Genomic DNA, 20,031 nt, shown 5'->3' on the forward strand with positions numbered 1-20,031 from the left:
ATGAACAATGGAAATCAATATAAAAAATATAACTTATCATCAATGATCAATGGTCATATAAAGAGTAAGTGTATTTTGTCATTCCTATACCCATGCCCAATATAACATAGCATGTCCATTATGAATCAATGCATGTCTATAGATTAAATTTTATTTTAATATATATGTATCAAAATATAAGTCATATCAAAAAAAAAACGCTCAGGGTGATGATATCTACAATGGTGAAAATTCACCAGAACAAGGAATATAAAATTTTTTAATAAATTAGGACTGAAAAAATAGATAAATATTGAAATCATCAAAAATAGAGGGTTGATTAAGATTACCTACCATGATTAAAAAAATTAATTAGAGCAACAAATAAAATGCCTTGAAGCGAGTTTTCTCTCTTATCTCTCTCTTTCCCTCCTCCTCTATCCCCTTATCCCCTTTCTCCTTCCTGGCCAAGTAATAGCAAATGGGGGTTTGAGTAGGTAAGAGTTCTTAATGTCTAGGGTTTAAAAATTTTATTTAAACAAAATTAATTTCAAACCCAATGTCTCAGAGCTCAAGACCCCAAAACTGTATCACTCATTCAAATCGATATAAACCCGAGAGATTGGCACAGTTACAACCACAATGCCGCAGTGCTCACTAAGAAAAAGTTTAATGGTTACAAGCATTTCAGTGAACATAAATTTAGGGAAATTACAATATACCTTTCTTAGAAAAATATCATCCTCGATATTTTTCACTATAAACCACAAACATCCACTATATATTTATTGATCACTGATCACACCAAGACTTTTTATGTCTATCTCTACCTTGCTTAAAATAAGTCAAATCTAATACTTCTACTTTCCTAACCGGGTCATCAAAAGGTCGCTGTTTCATTTCAAGATTTTATTATTTCATGTGATATAATAGTATGGTCATTCAAAAAGGTGTTAGAAGTTGCTTTTTTGACAGCGATTTTGGAACAACCGGAAAAAAAAGAAAGTGAATTCTTAAAGCAAAAGTTGATGAAAGCTAAAATACTCTTTAATTCATATCTTTGACTTACTTTCTATAATATAATTATCAATGATACATTATAAGTATGATGATAGATTATTAAAATTTTGAGTAAATTAGAATAATTTTCTTATTATTAAGAAAAAATGTTCTGTATCATCATATTCTTATTCTATCATTTTTGGGTTTATTTTAAGCTCTTTTTTTTAGATTTTGAATGAATTTAATTATAAATTAATGCACATACATCTATTGAAGTTCTCAAATACGTGTGAAGTCACCATCAATGTATTTATTATAATTTTTATAAAAAGAGTTTATTTTTCCCAAATACGTGAAGGCACAACCAATAAGCTAAAATGAGTTGCAATAATTTTTAGATATTTAAATAAATAGATTTCTAAAATTTTTAATTAAAAAATACTATTTAGATTGTATTTTGTATTTTACATTTGGAATTATATGTTCTACAAGCTTAGGTCTGTCAACTTTCCTAAGAAGCTTAAAGGCTTAGATCTTTCAACTTTCCTAAGAAGCTTAAATAAATTCATTAGTCTTATCAACAATTTTTTATATGTAAAGGGTATCAACTAGAGATTTTACATCATCCTTTCATTCCAATGTTCTTCTTAGAGATAAAGGTCTAGATTTGCTTTCTATTTGACGAGAGATTATTAGGTGTAGATGTTGAATATATTTGGAGGCCAATCAGCAGTTACCTAGTCATGCAATGTACTGTGCATTGGGTGATGTGGCAGCTCCTGATTGGCATCCGAATGCGTTCGTCGTCTTCATGTAATAATTTTTCTTATTTGACACCATTGAGATCTTATCAAGAGTTAAAATCATTTGGAGATTATTCAACACAACCCGCCTCTCTGTTTATGACTCTATTTGGTACAAATCTTCTTCAAATGCAACATCCTTTTTAAAACAACTTCATAGTTATGCCTTCAACTTAAGAGTCGTGATGGGTATCATTGTCAATGATATTTGTACCTTATGCTCCCGATTCAAAAAAAGTTGCTCTCCTCTTTCTTTGATTGAGTTCTTTCTCTTCAGATCCTTAAATTTTTCATTACTTATGGTGACTTCTTCCATATGGGTGTAAATCTCTCTAAGAACATTTCTTGTAGGATCAGTAAAAAATTCTTTCTCTTGGCAGTTCATATAACTGTACATTATATTTGTAAGAGATGTGTGTTGCCACAAGACCTAAATGTAAAGAAATATTCTATTTTATCTTTTAATTAATCTATCATAGTCGTTGTTTTCTATTTATTAAATAGAGCCACCAGAATTAATCATGTACATCAAAATATTTTACTATATTCACTATTCATCAAAAATTCATTTACAATAATTTGAAGTTCAATCAATACATCAAAACATCACTTTTTTTTAATAATTCTAACTATAAATTATAGAAATCTTAACTAAACTTCAAAAACTTGATATACCCAGCCTCACCCAACTAGATCTTAACCCCATCCAAAAAATCGTAGAGTGGGCTAACAACTCAATAGATTATCAGAACATACAACTGCAATCAAATCGGTGAATAGGAATAACTTACATGTAATCATTCCATTCAAATCACTATAAACATGCTGTAGTAATAAGAAGTAACAATCAATTAGAACAATGTTATTTCATATGAACAATGAAAATCAATATAAGAAATATAACTTATCATTAATGATCAATGGTCATATAAAGAATAAGTGTATTTTGTCATTCATATACCCATGCCCAATATAACATAGCATGTCCATTATGAATTAATACATGTCTATAGATTAAATTGTATTTTAATATATATGTCATTTCATATATGTATAAAAATATAAGTCATATCAACAAACGCTCAGGTTGATGATATATATCATGGTGAACAGTAGAAAAAGGAATATCATATTTTTTAACAAATTAGGAGAGAGAAAATAGATAAATCTTGAAATGACCATTTTGACCCTTAAGGGGACTTAAGGTCAAAATGGGTTGACTTGGTCAACCAAGTTAACCCAAGGTTGGAATTGGGTTCAAAAAGTCTCAAACATCATTTGAAAACATTTGAAGAATATTTCAAAGATGGATGGTCAAATTAAATTAAGTTCAGGCCAAAAGTCCAAAAATGCCTCTTTAAGGGCATTTTGGTCATTTTGACCTTGAGTCAATTCTGGGTCAAATTGAACCTAGAAAGATGTAGACTATTGCTTAAAAAGTCAATATCAAGGTATTATGAGTGATCAAAAGGTTTTGAGGGGGCTCTAGGGTCAAATTCCATTTGGTTAAAGGCCCAATGGAATTGATTGTAAATATTTGAAGGTTTTGTAATCTTTGAAACTGGATTTCGTTTATGGGGTTAGAATCCTCCAAATGAGTTCAAATTTGGAGGGTTGACACTAGAGACATATCACATCAATATGAAATTCACAGACCCTGAATCAGATACCAATTGATTAGGTTTCAAGGTAATGGAAGAATCACCTAGAAAGGGTTATAGAACCTGAATCTTTAATCCTAGATTCTGGGTTTAAATTGAGTTGAGATCTAGATTGGGCCTAAGGTCTAAGAACTAGGAAGATCCTAGGATCTAGAGCTCAGGGAGGAGTTAAAAGTGACCTCATATATAAATGAGATCAACATTGGCTTATTCTCTTGTTACAATCCATGTTTTACATAATATGAAAGATTGGGTTTATGGTAAAGCTTAACCATGACTTGGTAGAACTTTGTTTTCTTATGACAACAAAAGGATGCTTAGAAAAAAAAGTGCCTATAGATTGTTACTACACTTGACCATGAAAACTTCGTTGAAATGTATTTACATGAAGCATATATAGAGTGGTTGCTTAATGTATTTCATTTATTGTTATGTTAGTAAATCCAAAGGACGTTGTAAATGGAGTATGGCCCTCTTGTTAATGGATTGTTGTAATATGGGTATGCAAGCTTTCCATAAAATAATTTGTATATAAACATTGTTGAGCCTTTCTCCTGAATTGTATTTGATACTAGTGTCGGATGAGAAATTTAGAGAAACTTTCATGGCAATGCATGTTCAAAATCATTCGATCAATTGGCTCGTTAGAATATCGGTGCAAGTTTGTATTCTACTTGTTCCATGAAATAACATGTGGATTAAAAAGAAAATTACGAGAGCATGCATCCTCTTGTATGGGAACAAATAATGATTAAAATATACTGTATATACTCATGCCTTAAACCTTTGCAAACAGAATATATTTATGCTTTTGTTATAAAGAATTGATATTTATTTTGACACATGTGATGTATAATTTCTTGCATCAAATTGAGTGATATTAAAGTGTGTTTGAGATGAGCTTTCTCTTTGACGAATTTTCTATAATCTTCGTTGGTTTTATAGTTTCTTTGTATACAAATGAAATGATAAGGGCTAACATCAATTGCATGCAACCTTTTTATTATATATATGTGAACGATGGTTTATGATGGAAAGTCTTCATGATTCTTTTTTATATTAGAGAATTTTATGGCTTGTTAGAATATTTCTTTGAATGGCTCTATTATTGGAAACTTTACGAAAAGTTTTGCTAGTTGTTTGCATCGATAAATTTTATGATATGTCTTGTGAATGTTTTATGATGGAAGGCTTTACAATGCCTTCTCATTGAGAAACTTTCACAAATTTATCCCATGCAAATAAATGAAAGCACTTGATTGTTTTTTTTTTGTATCGAAAAGAGTTTTGGTGGATAATTTGTGTAAGGTTTCATGTGTCGTTTCATTTTTAAGTTTTTTATAAGTCATTTTGGGATTTATAGTTTTATAATTAGCTTTGTGTAGCAATGTCTCTTTATGTCTTTTGAGAGTGAAATGACATCTAGTTTGTGGGTTGCCTTTCTCTTGTTTGCATGTGCTTCTAAAATTGAGTTTGAATAAATATGGCGGTTGGAAAGATAGACTTGTTTTGAGGTTTAGTTTTGGAAGCTTGTTCCCCTTCGCCACTTTGAGTTTTATTTAGAGAATAGTATATGTAATTGAGTCAGGTTTTCTCGAGTGTTTCACTTGGAACGTGGGGACAACAAATGGCATCAAAACACCTTCTCTTATATTCATACTACATTGAATTGGAGTGAGGGTCGTTTTAGAGACATGCTTGGCTTCAACGAAGCATGTCCAATAACAAAATGTCTACATTCCATTTATTATTTTGAATTCCATTCGTTCTTTTTGGCGTTTCGTCGCATTTCTTTTTTTTAGTTCTCGTCTCTCTACTATTATATTTATTATCTTATTTTATTCATAGATTTCTAAACTTATTTATATTTATGCAAATGTCCTAAGGGTTAGAAATAAGATTTCTTTTTTTTTGTCCCATAACTTTAGTGACACTTAAGGACAAAAATTAAGGACCGAGTCTTAGATAACATATACTTAGGATGCATGCTCCCTATAGGATAGAGACATCGAAACATAAACTTAGTGACACGTTTTCCTAGATTTAGTGTGCCTTAACCCACTAATAATCAACCAACAAAAATTAACCTAAATTCAACTCTTAAAAATGCACTAAAATACTTAATTTTTATTCAAAACATAACTAATATTTCATAACCACTAAAATGCAGAACCTAAATAAAATTTAACTAATCTAATATTCAAATTCTAACCAACTTAAAATTTAAAAGATGTAAATTAAATTAAGAGATCAAACCTAAAACTAAAACTCATTAAGACAAAAGACTTCTAAAACCTTAAACTTAATCAAACCTTAAGTTGATCTTTTAAAACCAATCAACAAACCCTTAATACATAACAACCACTCCAAAGATGAAATTTATTGGATGCATGGACTACACCGGGCTGCGGGGCTAAGTGTCCTAAGGAGGCCTAATTCCTTAAGCCTGGTGGCACAACGCCACGAATGAATTTAATGGAGTGTTAAAACCTTAAAATAAATTTATTATTAATGATTTAAATCAAATAAAACTCTTAATATAACTATATCAACTTGGTTTTAGGATGGACTACTCCGGGCTGCGGGGCTAAGTGTCCTAAGGAGGCCTAATTCCTCGAGCATGGTGGCACAACGTCACAAACCAGTTGATAGCAAACTTAACTAATTTAACCTTTAATTGATAACAAATTACTTGATTCACCTTTCTTTTTAATTTACAACTAACTAAAATAACCCAACAAAAATTGGTTATCACTAGGTAACCCAGCCTACGAGACTATTAAGTTAACCCCAAGGAGGGTGAAATAAATCTCACGGCCTCGATGAGAAATAAAGGTGGTAATCAATCAAATACTAAAATAAAATCTTTACAATTAATCTTAAAATATTAATATTTAAACATCAATTAAAAATCTTCTTTTTGACAAATTAAATACGAGCAACTTTAATTAAATCATCCTATATAGGATATATCCAAAACCACACAGTCTGTTACACACATCTAGACTTATTTGTTAGGACACGACTTCTAGCTCTAGGTTAGGCTGATATTTTCTTTTGTTATTCAATGTTTACTACATGCACATGTTTTATAAATACTAATCTTAAATTTTCTATTAGTTATATTTTTATTTACCTGCATTTATTTTCTGAATGACATCTACACTCATTTGTATATTTTTCTTTTATTTTATTTTGCGAGGTACATTGGGTCATGCATGGTCGAGGATCAGTGGATAATTTGCTCGCTTGAAGCTCTTAAGTGGCTGCGCCATAGGTCTTACATGGTTGAGAATCAGTGGATAATTTGCTCGCTTGGAGCTCTTAAGTGGTTGCTCCATGGTCAGGTATAATTTCTATAACTTGTAAAGAACTCTCAATTATATATCGAAACTGCTATACATCACACACATCTTGTTAATAGCTTTTATTTTAATATATATGCTATCATATTTAGGTAGTTGGTCATAGGTTAGTGCACTAACTAAACTTTGGCCCTATAGGCCAAAGCTTGCTCCCTTCTGTGAGCCCTAAAGACCCTTATGATCACCTTAGGCCTGTAGTGTAGGCCCACCCATTTGTGCTATATACATCGCTATTTTTCCTACACGAAGTGGGCATTGCTAGAATGTTCCATTTTCTTTCAGTTTTCGGTGTGTTACCTCTCCCACCTTCTGTGATCCCTAGAGACCATTAGGATCATTTAGGCTTGTAGTTTAGGCCACCTATTTGTGTCATGGGCATCGTTATTTTCCCACACGAAGTGGGCATTATTATTTTCCCACACGAAGTGGGCATTATTATTTTCCCACACGAAGTGGGCGCCATTAGAATGGTTTTCTATTGTGATGTGATGTAGATACCTTGCCTGGAGGGTATCCTTGATATTTTTTTTGGAACTCTGGATGTCATGTATGTATTTTTATACACTTAACTATATAGTGCACATTGCTTACATACATACATTACATCAGCATTACTCGAATAAAAATGTCGTCTTATCATTCGGTAGATATAAGGAAAGTTTTACTTATGCGTCTGTTTCATGCATCCTACACGGCGTTAGGTATATTCTTTTGCATATTATAGAGTCTTTGGTTTAAACCTTTTGAACTTCAAATTCTTGATTCCATAGGATAGAGCCTTCTTATCTTATATACATATATGGCGATTGACTGTGTTTAAGATGTTAGCTAGCAGCTCACTCCAGGCAAGCATAAGCCCAAATTATACACCCCTCAGTGTGTATCTTTTCATCTTTGATGAATTTTGAGTCTGTCATTTCTTTTAGGATAGTAATTCGATCTTTGATCTTCTAAACTCAAAATCTTAATCATATCCTTATATATTTGAAAAGGTCTAATCATCACTAAAGATAAAGAGAAGAGTTTATTTTCTTTAGAATAGAACCTATGAACTTTTTCTGTATATCAAATTAAGAAAAGAATAATACAACATCCTTAATCGAGAGTTTTCTTAGGTCAAAGCCTAGGATGTAATTAACCACGGGGGCTTGTGCCCGTGGGAGACCGATCCCCACATCAAATAAACCCCATTCGAGCTAATATATCAAATGGGAGAAATCAGCCCCCGTGGGAGACCAATCCCCACATCAAATGAAACCCATTCGAGCTAATGTATCGAATGGGGGAAATCTCGTGACTTTTAATTTATACATATTATTATCCATCGAGGTGTGTAGGCGAAAGCCGTTATCTTCTATAGTCAATCATATGTATGACTCCATCTGTTCTTCCATCGGTCTGCTTGTGTCGAGTGTAAAGGCCTACGATCATTTTGTCCTATGGGATAGTGCGGTCGTACCCTTTACATTCGAACCCCATAAGCAGAATCCTTTTGGAGACCCACAGATAAAAAAAATTAATTGGAGCAACTGATAAAATGCCTTGAAATGAGTTTTCTATTTTATATATATCTCTATCTTCCTCCTCTCTCCCCTTCTCCCCTTTCTCCTTTCTGGCCAAGCAATAGCAAATGGGGTTTGAGGAGGTAAGAGTTCTTAATGTCATGGTTTTAAAAAATTTTATTTAAAAAAAATAATTTCAAACCTAATGTCTTAGAGCTCAAGACCCAAAAATCGTAGCGCTCATTCAAATCCTTATAAACCCGAGAGATTGGCACCATAGTGCTTACAACCACAACGCCGCAGTGCTCACTAAAAAAAATTTTCATATTTACAAGCATTTCGATGAACTTAAATTTAGGGAAATTACAATCTACCTTTCTTAGAAACATATCATCCTCGATATTTCTCACTATGAATCACTAACATATACTATATAATTATTGATCACTGATCACATCAATTGCCGATCAAATCATATATGCATTTATTCACACATATATACATGTTATTCAATCAGTCATATTATATGAAATGCATTTCAATCATCAACAACAACAACAAGTCTTTATCCCATTAAGTGGGGTCGGCTACATGAATCATTTTTCTCCATTGTCCTATCAAAAATCAAATTCTCATCTAAATTTAATAAATAAAGATCATTTCTGATATTTTCTAACCAAGTCTATTTATGTTTATCTCTACCTTTCCTAACATAAGTCAAATCTAATACATCTACTTACCTAATCGGGTCCTTTTTGGGTCATCAAAAGGTTGTTTTTTTTATGTGACCAAACCAGCTAAGAGTAAAGACACTCAACCACCTAAGCATTCTCATCTATGCAACACTTTACTTAATATTATGCTTCTCTTGTAATTGCCAACATTTTGCACCATAAAGCATTGCAAGTCTCACTATCATTTTATAAAATTTTCTCTTAAGTTTGAGAGAGAATTTTTTATCACACAACAAGCCCGGTGCATTCCTCCACTTCAACCATCCAACTTGAATTCTACTGATATTATCCCCATCTATTTCACCATCACTCTAAACAATAGACCCAAGATATTTAAAACTTGTACTCTTTTTAATGACTTGATCGCCCAAAGTCACAATCCCCCACCAGATGTATTATTACTAAAATTATACTTCATATATTCTATTTTAGATCTACTCAAACGAAAGCCTTTAGACTCTAAGGTTGACCTCCATAATTCAAGTTTACCTTCAACTCTCTCTAGTCTTTTCAAACAAGAATTTCATCATCAAAAAGCACACACCATGGTACAACCTATTGCAAATGTCTAGTGAAAACATCCATGACTAAAGCAAAAAATATATAGGCTTAAGGCTGATCCTTGTATAATCCAACTAAAATAAGAACATATTTGGTTAAACCACCTTGTGTTTGAACACAAGTAACAACTCCTTCATTCATATCCTTAATGACTTGAATATAAGCATTATTAACCCCTTTCTTATATAGAACTCTCCAAAGCACTTCTCTTGGAATTTTATCATATGCTTTCTCTAAATCAATAAAAATCATATGTAAATCCTCCTTATTCTCTCTATACTTCTCAATCAAATTTCTCAATAAATGTATAGCTTCCATAGTAGACCTATCTGGCATGAATCCAATTTGATTTTGAGAAACATTAGTGTCACACCGCAACCTATGCTCCATAACTCTCTCCCATAGTTTTAAAATATGACACATAAACTTAATTCCTTTATAATTTGCATAATCTTATGGATCACCTTTATTCTTAAAAATAGGAAACAACACACTCATTCTCCACTCATCTAACATCTTTTTAGTCATCAAAATAAATTAAAAAGTTTAATAAGCCAAGAAATTTCTTCATCTCCTAAGCATTTCCACACCTCTATTGAAATATCATTAGGTTCAATCGCTTTTCAAACTTCATTTTTTTTAAAGTCTCTTTAACTTAGATTTTAATAATGTGTTGATAGAAACAAAAATCTTTATTTTCATTTAGGGTGCTAAGGTCACTAGAGTAAATCATATTCTCATAATCTTCATTGAAAGGTTTAGCAAAATATCACATCCGCCTTTGTTGAATATCTTTTTCTAATAAAAACACTTTTTGATTTTCATGGTTAATACGCTTCACTTGAACTAAATCCTTGCTAACATATACATATATTTTTCGCCCTCCTTAGTATCTTATCTATTATATAAATCATTAAAAGCTAAAATCTTTGTATTACAAATTAATTTCTTAGACTTCTTACGAGCCTCTTTATATATTTCCCAATTATTAAAATTTTTTGTTTCTAAATTAATTTTTATAATAAATCTTCTTATTTTTTATCTTTTCTTGTACATTTTAATTCCACCACCAACTATTTTTAATATTAGTAACTTTCTCTTTGATACTCCAAGCACATCTTTTACAACATTCTTAAAATCACTAGCTACTTTTTCCAACATAACATTAGTTTTCTCATGCACATATAAAATTTTAAGATTTAGAATCTTGCTCTTAAAAATATTTTTGTTAATATCCTTTAAATGCCCCAATCTAGTCTAGAATAACGATTTACTTCATCTTAAAATCCAAAATTAATAAACACTATTGGGTATATAAACCTTCACTCAGAATAATTTTACAATCTAATTGATCTATTTTTTTATAAGAAAATAATCAATCTAAGTTTTATAATATCCATTCTTCTAAGTGATGAGATATTCATCTCTTTTCTTAAATAATATATTAGTAATTAAAAAAATAATAAGCTAAAAAGAAATCTAGCATGATCTTACCACCTTTATTAGTTGTTCCAAAGTCATAGCCACCATGACTTCTTTTAAAATCATCTACCATTATGTTCATTTAAATCTCCTCCAATAAAAATACTTTCTTCAATAGGTATCTTTTATATTAATTTTTCTAGGTCATTACAAAATTTTAATTTTGAACAAATGTCCAAACATACCTTAGGAGTATAAATTCTTATAATATTAATAATATTAGCATCAACAATAATCTTTAAAGTTAATTCTATATCCAATTCTATTAATTTTTATAATATTATTCTTCAAAGTCTTATCTATAATCACACTTATGTCATTTCTAATACCACTCCTATCAAAATACCAGTTTAAATCCCAAACTATCAATCTCCTTAGCCTTCTCTCCAACCCATTTTATTTCCTGAAGGCATTAAATATTTATCTTCCTATATGTCATAATATCTATTAGTTCTGTTAATTTGTTTATAAAGGAACCTTTCAAGTTTTTATCCTAATTTTAGTTTCATTGATTAACTTCTTTTCCCACATCCATCTATGTTGCAGGAACATTTGCCTATTTAACACTACACCCAATCACTGGTGCAGCGGCCCTTGCTCACTCATCGATGTATTCATTCTATACATCGTGACGCTTCCAAGGAACACCCTAGCATTAACACGCTGTATTAAAGGACTCATGTCATGATTATTCGATAAATTTTATGCTGGTTGTCGACTACCTAATGCAACCCTCAATTTTTCTCATCAAAGACTTATGACCTAACAATGACAGTGCTATGCAATGCATTTCAATCAAAATAATAAAATTTAATAGTAATATTCATAGTAGAGAAGTATATTAGTGGACATTTTAGATACATTTCTCACTTATTGTTGACTCAAATTATACACCCTTAACTGAGTTGGTGTTATCATTATTAACAACATGGGTTACCTCTAACTCCCACTTATATTCCTTCCATCCAGTGGCGGAGCCAGCAAATTTATTGAGGGGGGGGGGGGGGGCCTAAATTTTTTTTTTAAAAATTGGGGGGGGGGGGGCCTAAATTATTTTATTAAAAATTTCCCTCAACTTTTTTCATCTGGGCTTAGATAGTTTTAAAATTTTGTTCAATTATTATTAAAAATGTATAATATTAAATATAAGATAATAAACAACTTACAATTTATAACGTCTATTCTTCATATTATGAAAGAATTGAATGATCACTTCTTTTTCAATAGAATCTAAAATTTCTTTCTCAATACAAATATTAATAAATTATTCATCCATTGATCTCAAATCCTATTTCGCAGTTAATTTTTTATAATATTCATGGCTAAAAAAGCTCTTTCAACATCTGTTGTAGCAACGAGTAATACCATTGCCAGTTCGAGTAGTCTAAAATGCATGTTTTTTACACCTATTAGGTGCGTACATGTGGCCAAAAATTGGCAAGATGAGTGACACTAAGAAGTGGAATCCACCTAGCAAAATCTACCATACCAATCAAACACAACCCAAGATTGAGCCCCAAAGAAGGACACTCGGGCACCACCAACAATATAAATTTTAGTGCATCTCTCCATAATCATGCTGACTTTCTTACTCAGCCCCTATTAGAACCCGCCTGGAACAACATCCTCTTGGATCATTTAGAATATCCTTCTTATTTTCTTGCTAACCTCTCCAAGTGGGTCTCGCACGTCAAGATCTATTGCCTTGTTCTCCATGTAATGTTCTTTCCAAGGAAGTGACATTGCTGACTTCTCCATGTTAACCTCGTAGTTGAATTTTCAAGTAGGCTCTTCCACATAGCTTACTTTTCGAAGAATTCAACATGCTCAGGAATTCAATCTCATTCAAGGTTGCCTTGCATGTGGATTGCATGTTCATCTGCCCATGCTTCCATCTATCCCACTCACAGAGCCTTAACTAGACATTTAAGATCCCATAATTCTTTGCTAATATAATTTTCTAGACTGATCTGTCTTAGACCATGATCCCTCCCCATCTTCTCTACAAGCATTCCATCATATTATATTCATATTGAGCACAGCTAAATTATTATCCCATGATAAGATAGGACTATCATGCATGTATCCTATCACATCAGGCACACTCTACAACACTACCAACTAGTATCATTATTCTCTTTTGGAATTAGCAAACTTGGTTTTGTTTTCACTATTTTCATCTTTTGTCATTTCTTCACCTGCTCTCTTCGTATTCATAACTTATATAAATTGAGGAATAGTCAAATTATTATCTACTGGTCTTACTTTCTCAACCAATTTTGAAAACTCTTGAATTCTTAGTGGTACCAATGGGTGTCTTAGTTCATCCTTCAATTCCTTTAAAAATCTTTAGTATTTCTTCTTAATAGTGCTAATTAATTGTGGTGTATACCTAACCAACATAATAAACGTAGCTTCATACTACATTATAATTTTGTCTCCTTGCTCCAGTCTCATAAAAGCCCCTTACATCTATTATCTTGCTGATAAAGATGCAAACTAATCTCTAAAGTACTGACAAATTTCTATCATATAATCAATGAGTTTAACTTATCCTGAAGCTTTTTTCTCTGCTATCATATCCACCTTTTAGCTTCACCTTCAAAAAAAATACTAGTGATACTTTTTTATTCTCTAGACACTATATGCTATCAAATATCTTTTCGATTCTCAACAACTAGTCCTCAGCTACTTATAGCTCTATTGCTCCCCTAAATAATAAGTGCTTCAACTTTTAGAACATATATAAGTGCTTGTCATCCTCAGTCTCCTTAATTCCAGTCTGTCTACTTTGAGCATCATTTAGTAGTTGAGCTACTAACAAACTACATGACACTATCATAACTTAATGGGGTCCTTGTGCTTTGTTCATTTGGTACTTTATGACTAAATGGATCCATTGCACTCAATATAGTTCTCTTTTTCATTAACTTATAATTTTTTTTAATTTTATTTTTAATCTTTTTTGTTATAATTTTCTCATAAATATCACTTAGAACTAATTAAATCATACATTGCATGCAATTATAAATAAAAAATGAATACACCAACTACTTAATTTCTACCCATCTCAATTAATTTATATAGTTCTAGTTACAATTTAATTTTTTCACCAACCCTTACTCTGATACCAAATTTGTGATTCCCTAATGCCTAAATGTGAAAGAATTGCCTCTTTTATATCTTAATTAACCTACCAAGTTCATTAATTTTCATTTATTAAATAAAACCAACAGAAGCAATCATGTACATCAAAATATTTTACTATATCATCATTCATCCAAAATTCATTTATAATTGTTAAAAGTTCAGTCAATACAGCAGTACATTAGTATTATTTTTAATACTTCAGACTATAAAAGAATAAAATATAAAATGCATAAATCTAAAAGAAACATGAAAAGTCTAATCCTCAGCCTCACTCGATTGACAACTCATTAAATTACCAAAACCTACAACTATAATCAATGCAAAGTAATAGGAACAACATACAAGTAATCATATGAACAATGAAAACCAAAATAAGTAATGATCAGTTTGTTATGTCATTCCTATACTTATGCCTAATAAACAGTGCATGCCTGTTATGAATCTATGTATGTTCATGTATTATTTTTTATTTCAATCCACACATGATTTCATATATCTATCAATATACTTGTCATATCAAGCAAGTATTCTATATATGTTCTATACATATTATACAATATCAATGCATATATATATCATGTTCTCTATCAAATGCAATGTATTATCTTAATCCATCTTATTCCATGCATGTATTAGTCATATCTTCTATCATATTCATTATATCACTTATATAATTTATCATGTAACCCATATTTTATGCATATTTAAGTAAGGCGGTACATCTAACTATCTGTGGTGCTTTTCGTGTATCAAGTCATACATGCTATTTAGATAGACCAAATAGGAATTAGTCTCAATCGTATCAATAATGTTATCAGGAATTAGTCTCATATCGTATATCAAAAGTCAGGTGGCTTTCATGTAAGAAGTCGTCACTTCATGTCTGTCAACTTATCATATCATATCAAACAATCTCCTTATATATCTCTTTACACCAAAAATTTATTTAAAGGGAACCTCATAGGCTCACCCTCCTATATAAGATAATATGTCTTAAGCCAACCTGAAGCAGTCAATCATTTTTAGCAACCTTTTTTCTTTTATACATATAACATATCATATAGATCACAATAACAAACATCATATACATAACATATTGAATGATTATGGGATGTAGAGTTATCCAATGTGCTCATCAGTATACATGTATTCTATCAAAATGAATATTAGACCAGATGAATATGCATTATATGTATTTTATGTCTAGATGTAGTATATTAACTCCTGATCATTTTGTATCTGATATTACTCTACCTATTTTAAATAAAATAATATCTATGCAAAACAAATTGGTAAAATTTTAATATAAACTAGTCAAATTGTTTAAGGTGATAATATCTACTATATATCAAAAGATACACTCTGAAAGTTCACTAAATCAGGGAATATAATAATTTTATCAAATTAAAGAGAGAGAAAATAAATAAAACTCAAAATAATCAAAAATAGAGATAGGGTTAAGGTTACCTGTTGTGATTAGAACACTTTTTACAATTAAAGCAATAAATATAAATGTCCTGAAATGAGATTTTTCTCCCCCCTCTCTCTCTCGTCCTCTCTCCCCTCTTCCATTTCTCCTTCCCGACCAAGCAACAACAAATGGGGGATTTTAGGTGGCAAGAGTTTTTGATGTAATGGTTTTCTACATTTTATTTTAAAAAATAAAATTCCTAATCTAGTGCCGCAACGCTCAAGACCCTAGTGCTACAACACTCACTCAAGCCCTTATAAACCCAAGAGATTAATGTCACAATGCTCACAACAATGGCGCCATAAATGCTCACTCAACCAAAATTTCAAGTTTGTAAGCATCTTAGTAAACTTAAATTTGGGGTTATTACAAGAGGAATAATATTTTTTTTTTAAATACTATCAATTGCTCTAACATTATCATTAATAAAATCACGTTTGTTGTTACATTAAAAAGTAGGAGATAGCTTTTTTTTAGTACAACTTACCGAGACACCTGCAATTGCTTTATTTCACCTAGGGGACTTTTCTACTCTATTATATGCTCAACTTGTCCTAAGCACTTGTTTTATTTCTGCTGTTTGGATCGCTTGTCTTACACTACTTTGATTTAGGACATTTGTTTAATTTTTTGTTCCTAATTTGAAAGAAGATTGTGCTTTACTGTTTATTTTTCCATTTCATAGTCTTTAGCAAGTGGATTCAGAATTAATGATGGGTTATTGTGTTTGGTAAAAAAATTCTCGAATGATACTATTCATGGGTATTATTATAAAGGTTGATATGTACTTCTTTCAAAGGGTAAGAGACAACCAGATTCTTGCTGCCATAATGATAGAAAAACCTTGATACCTCACTAAAATTAGCCTAGATCGGGCGTGAATCTCGAGGTATATTTAAGTTGAAAGTTTTTGAAATTAAATTTGGGATCATCCATAACTCTGATTTAAATTAACTGATAGTCAAACTAAACATATCAAAGTGACAAGCCCAACAACATCAAAATCGATACAATCCAAGTCCAAATGGATCCAAATCAAGGGACTGAAGCACATTTGAAATGTTCAAAACATAAATTGGATAATCATAGACAACTCCAACGAGCCCAATTATTGGAAAACTTAGATTGGAGAGAGCTTTGAGGCTTCAAGAATCTAGAACACCACCCAAGCACAATTATTGGAAAACTTACGTAGATCGTCACCGGACCACCGCCCGGCTACTGACCGCTATCAGACCACCTGGCTTCCACTTGACCATCGTCAAACCACTATTCGGCCACTAACCACTGTTCTCGCCAACAACAGTCCATCCGACCACAACGACTGTTGACTACGGTGTATATGACCACCGTCACCTGCCGACTACGGTCACTCTAATCATCGTCACCTGCCGACTACGGTCCCTCTGAACACCGTAACCCATCAATTATGGTCCCTCCGACCTTCGTCGCCAGCAAACTAAGGTCCCTAGAACCACCATAGCCTATCGACTATGGTCCCTCTGCCCACCATTACCCACCGACCAAACCTCTTTCGCATGTCAACTAGGATCCCTCTGAACACTATCACCCACCAACTATGGTCCCTCGACCTCCAACTCAAATACTAATTAAGGTTCCTCGAACCACAGTAGCCTGTCGACTATGGTCGTGTCGACCATCGTCGCCCGCTGACTATGGTCCTCCTGACCTCCGTCGCCTGTCGGCTATTGTCCCTCTGACCATCATCTGCCGACTACTACCCATCTGACCTCCAACCCCTGTCAACTACTGCCCCTCTAACCTCCGTCATCCACCGATTACGATCCCTATAATCATTGACGCCCACCGACTATAGTCCCTCCGACCATTGTTTCCTGCCAACTATTGCCCCTCCAACCTCTGACGCCCGCTGACTACAATCCCTACGTCCACCGTCACCTGCCGACTACAATCCCTCCGACCATCGTCCCTTGCCGGCTACGGTCCCTACAACTACCATCGTTCACTATCTACAGTCTCGTCGACCTACGTCGCCCGCTAACTACGATCCCTAAAACCAGCATCGCTCAACTATGATCATGTCAGCCGAATGAACATGCTCACACTCTCGTGAGAAGAACTCTCACATCAATAGATTCTTCTGACGCTAACTATATAATTTTCTTTATATGATACATTGAGAAAATGCCTCCTAGGGTTTCGTCTCTAGTGGCGCCTCCACTCACCGTGCCTTCCCCCGTCTTCTGGGAAGTGTTTTTCCTCGTTTCTCTTTATATTTCTTTATTTTTTGGTAAAGGTTTTGTCTCTCGTTGAGATTGTCAACCTCTGGCGGCTCTTCGGTTGGAATGGCGATTAATCATGTGAATGACCCTAGCTTCTTAGATGGAAAATCTTATTCTCGCTCATTTCTTGAGGCCCTTTCTGGAACTTCTCATTCGGTGGTGTTTCTCGACCTTAAATCTATTACACACCATGGTTTGCCTTCACTGTGGATTTTGGAGGCGACAATTCTCACTTTGGCAGCGCCATTCGAGTTCTCCTTGATTGGTTCTTTCCCCGGCCGCAGACCATCCTTAGATGCCATTCGTAAATTTTTTTTTCAACCTTAATCTCATTGGAAGTTTTTTATGTTACTCTTTTAAATGCTAGGCATGTGCTGATTAAATTGAGTAAGGATTTGTATTATAGTCGTGTCTTCTAGCTCTTATCATTCTTATTTCGTGAACAATTATTTTATGAAAGCTATCCAAATGGTCTCCCTTTTTTTATGTTAATGTTGAATCTTCAGTTATACCTAATTGGATTTTCTTCCCTAATTTGCACTCCATTTCTTTTCTCCATGTATCATTCATGGTTTGTGATATTTGTTTGAAAACCATTAAAAACGGACAATGCTACAAATGTTGGTTCTTGTCCTTTTGTTGCTCGTGTTCTTATTAAACTCGATATTACCAAACTCTATCCAGATCATATTTGGCTTATCCCTGTTAAGTTTGGGTATATTCAATCTGTTGAAATGATGATTTTCCCTCTTTTTGTGGTTACTGTAAGTCCCTTGGTCATTTGAATTTAGAATGTTCTGTTTTACATCCTAATCGCATTATGAACTTTGAGAATGCTACCAATGCTCTTGCCCCTGCGGTTGATGATGTAATGCATGATACTCTGAACTATTCATTACCTGTTACTTCGCCTACCGATAATTTGGGTGTCAATATTGAGGATGGTGTTGTTGATTTGGGTGTTAATAACCTTATACCTTCTCCATCTTCATCTCCTATTTTGAATGATGGTGTTGCTGATGATGCTAATATGGGTATTCTGGAGCAGGGGGAGGGAGCTCTCGTTTCTGGTATGGTTGGAGAAGGGACTGCTGTCAGTTCAATACATTTCAAAGGAGGAAACATAAAAAGAAAGAAGAAATCGTACCATCAATTCAATGGATTTCAAACGAGGAAACATAAAAAGAAAGAAGGAATAGTACCATCCACAGTTCCTTATAATCCTGCATTAGGAACTTGTGTCTTAACCGCAACCAAACTTCGTCATCCCCAATTGGTGATACCGACGATCCTTGCCTTTTCTTCCACCTCCCCATCGCAAGGGCAAATTATTGCGTCAGGTGACCGAACGCAGAGATGCGTTCGGTCTCTCTCTGGCTACAGTAACCTGCGCTTTACTGTAGCAGTGCTACAGTAAAGCGGGGCTAGTTGGGCTGCAAATTTTCTTAATGTGTATTGTAAATTTGTTATAATGTATATTATAAAAATTAATAATATAAATTTATATATTAAATTTAAATATTATTCTTATTATAAATGATATTTATATTTATAAATTTTTATTATATATTTTTTAAAATCTTATAAATATTATTAAATGCTCATATATTTATATTATACCAGTGATTATATATATATAACATAAAGTGTGATTTTAAACCTCCAACTCATTCTTAGTTTCAATGCTTGATAAATATGATAAGATGAATTTTTTATTAAAGTTAGATCCTATTATTAAGTTAATTTTATTAATTTTTAATAATATTATTATTTATTATATCATTCAATTCGACCCGTTGGATTGGTCTAACCATAAACCAATTTGAGCAAAGTGCGATTCACTAAACGGATAAAATAAATAGATGTCGCATATATAATTTGAATCAAATGAGAGTACTCACAATAAATCTCGAGAATAAATTTATTCAATTAAAATAATTTATAATTCAAATATAAATCATGAATATCTATTTCTTAAAAAAATTATAAAAACTAAATCAAAATTTATCGCAGATATACTGAGAAATCCAATCATATTTAAAGCACAACGCACTGCA

The sequence above is a fragment of the Dendrobium catenatum genome, unplaced genomic scaffold (genome assembly GCF_001605985.2).
Source record: "Dendrobium catenatum unplaced genomic scaffold, ASM160598v2 original_scaffold_71536, whole genome shotgun sequence".
NCBI lineage: Eukaryota > Viridiplantae > Streptophyta > Magnoliopsida > Asparagales > Orchidaceae > Dendrobium > Dendrobium catenatum.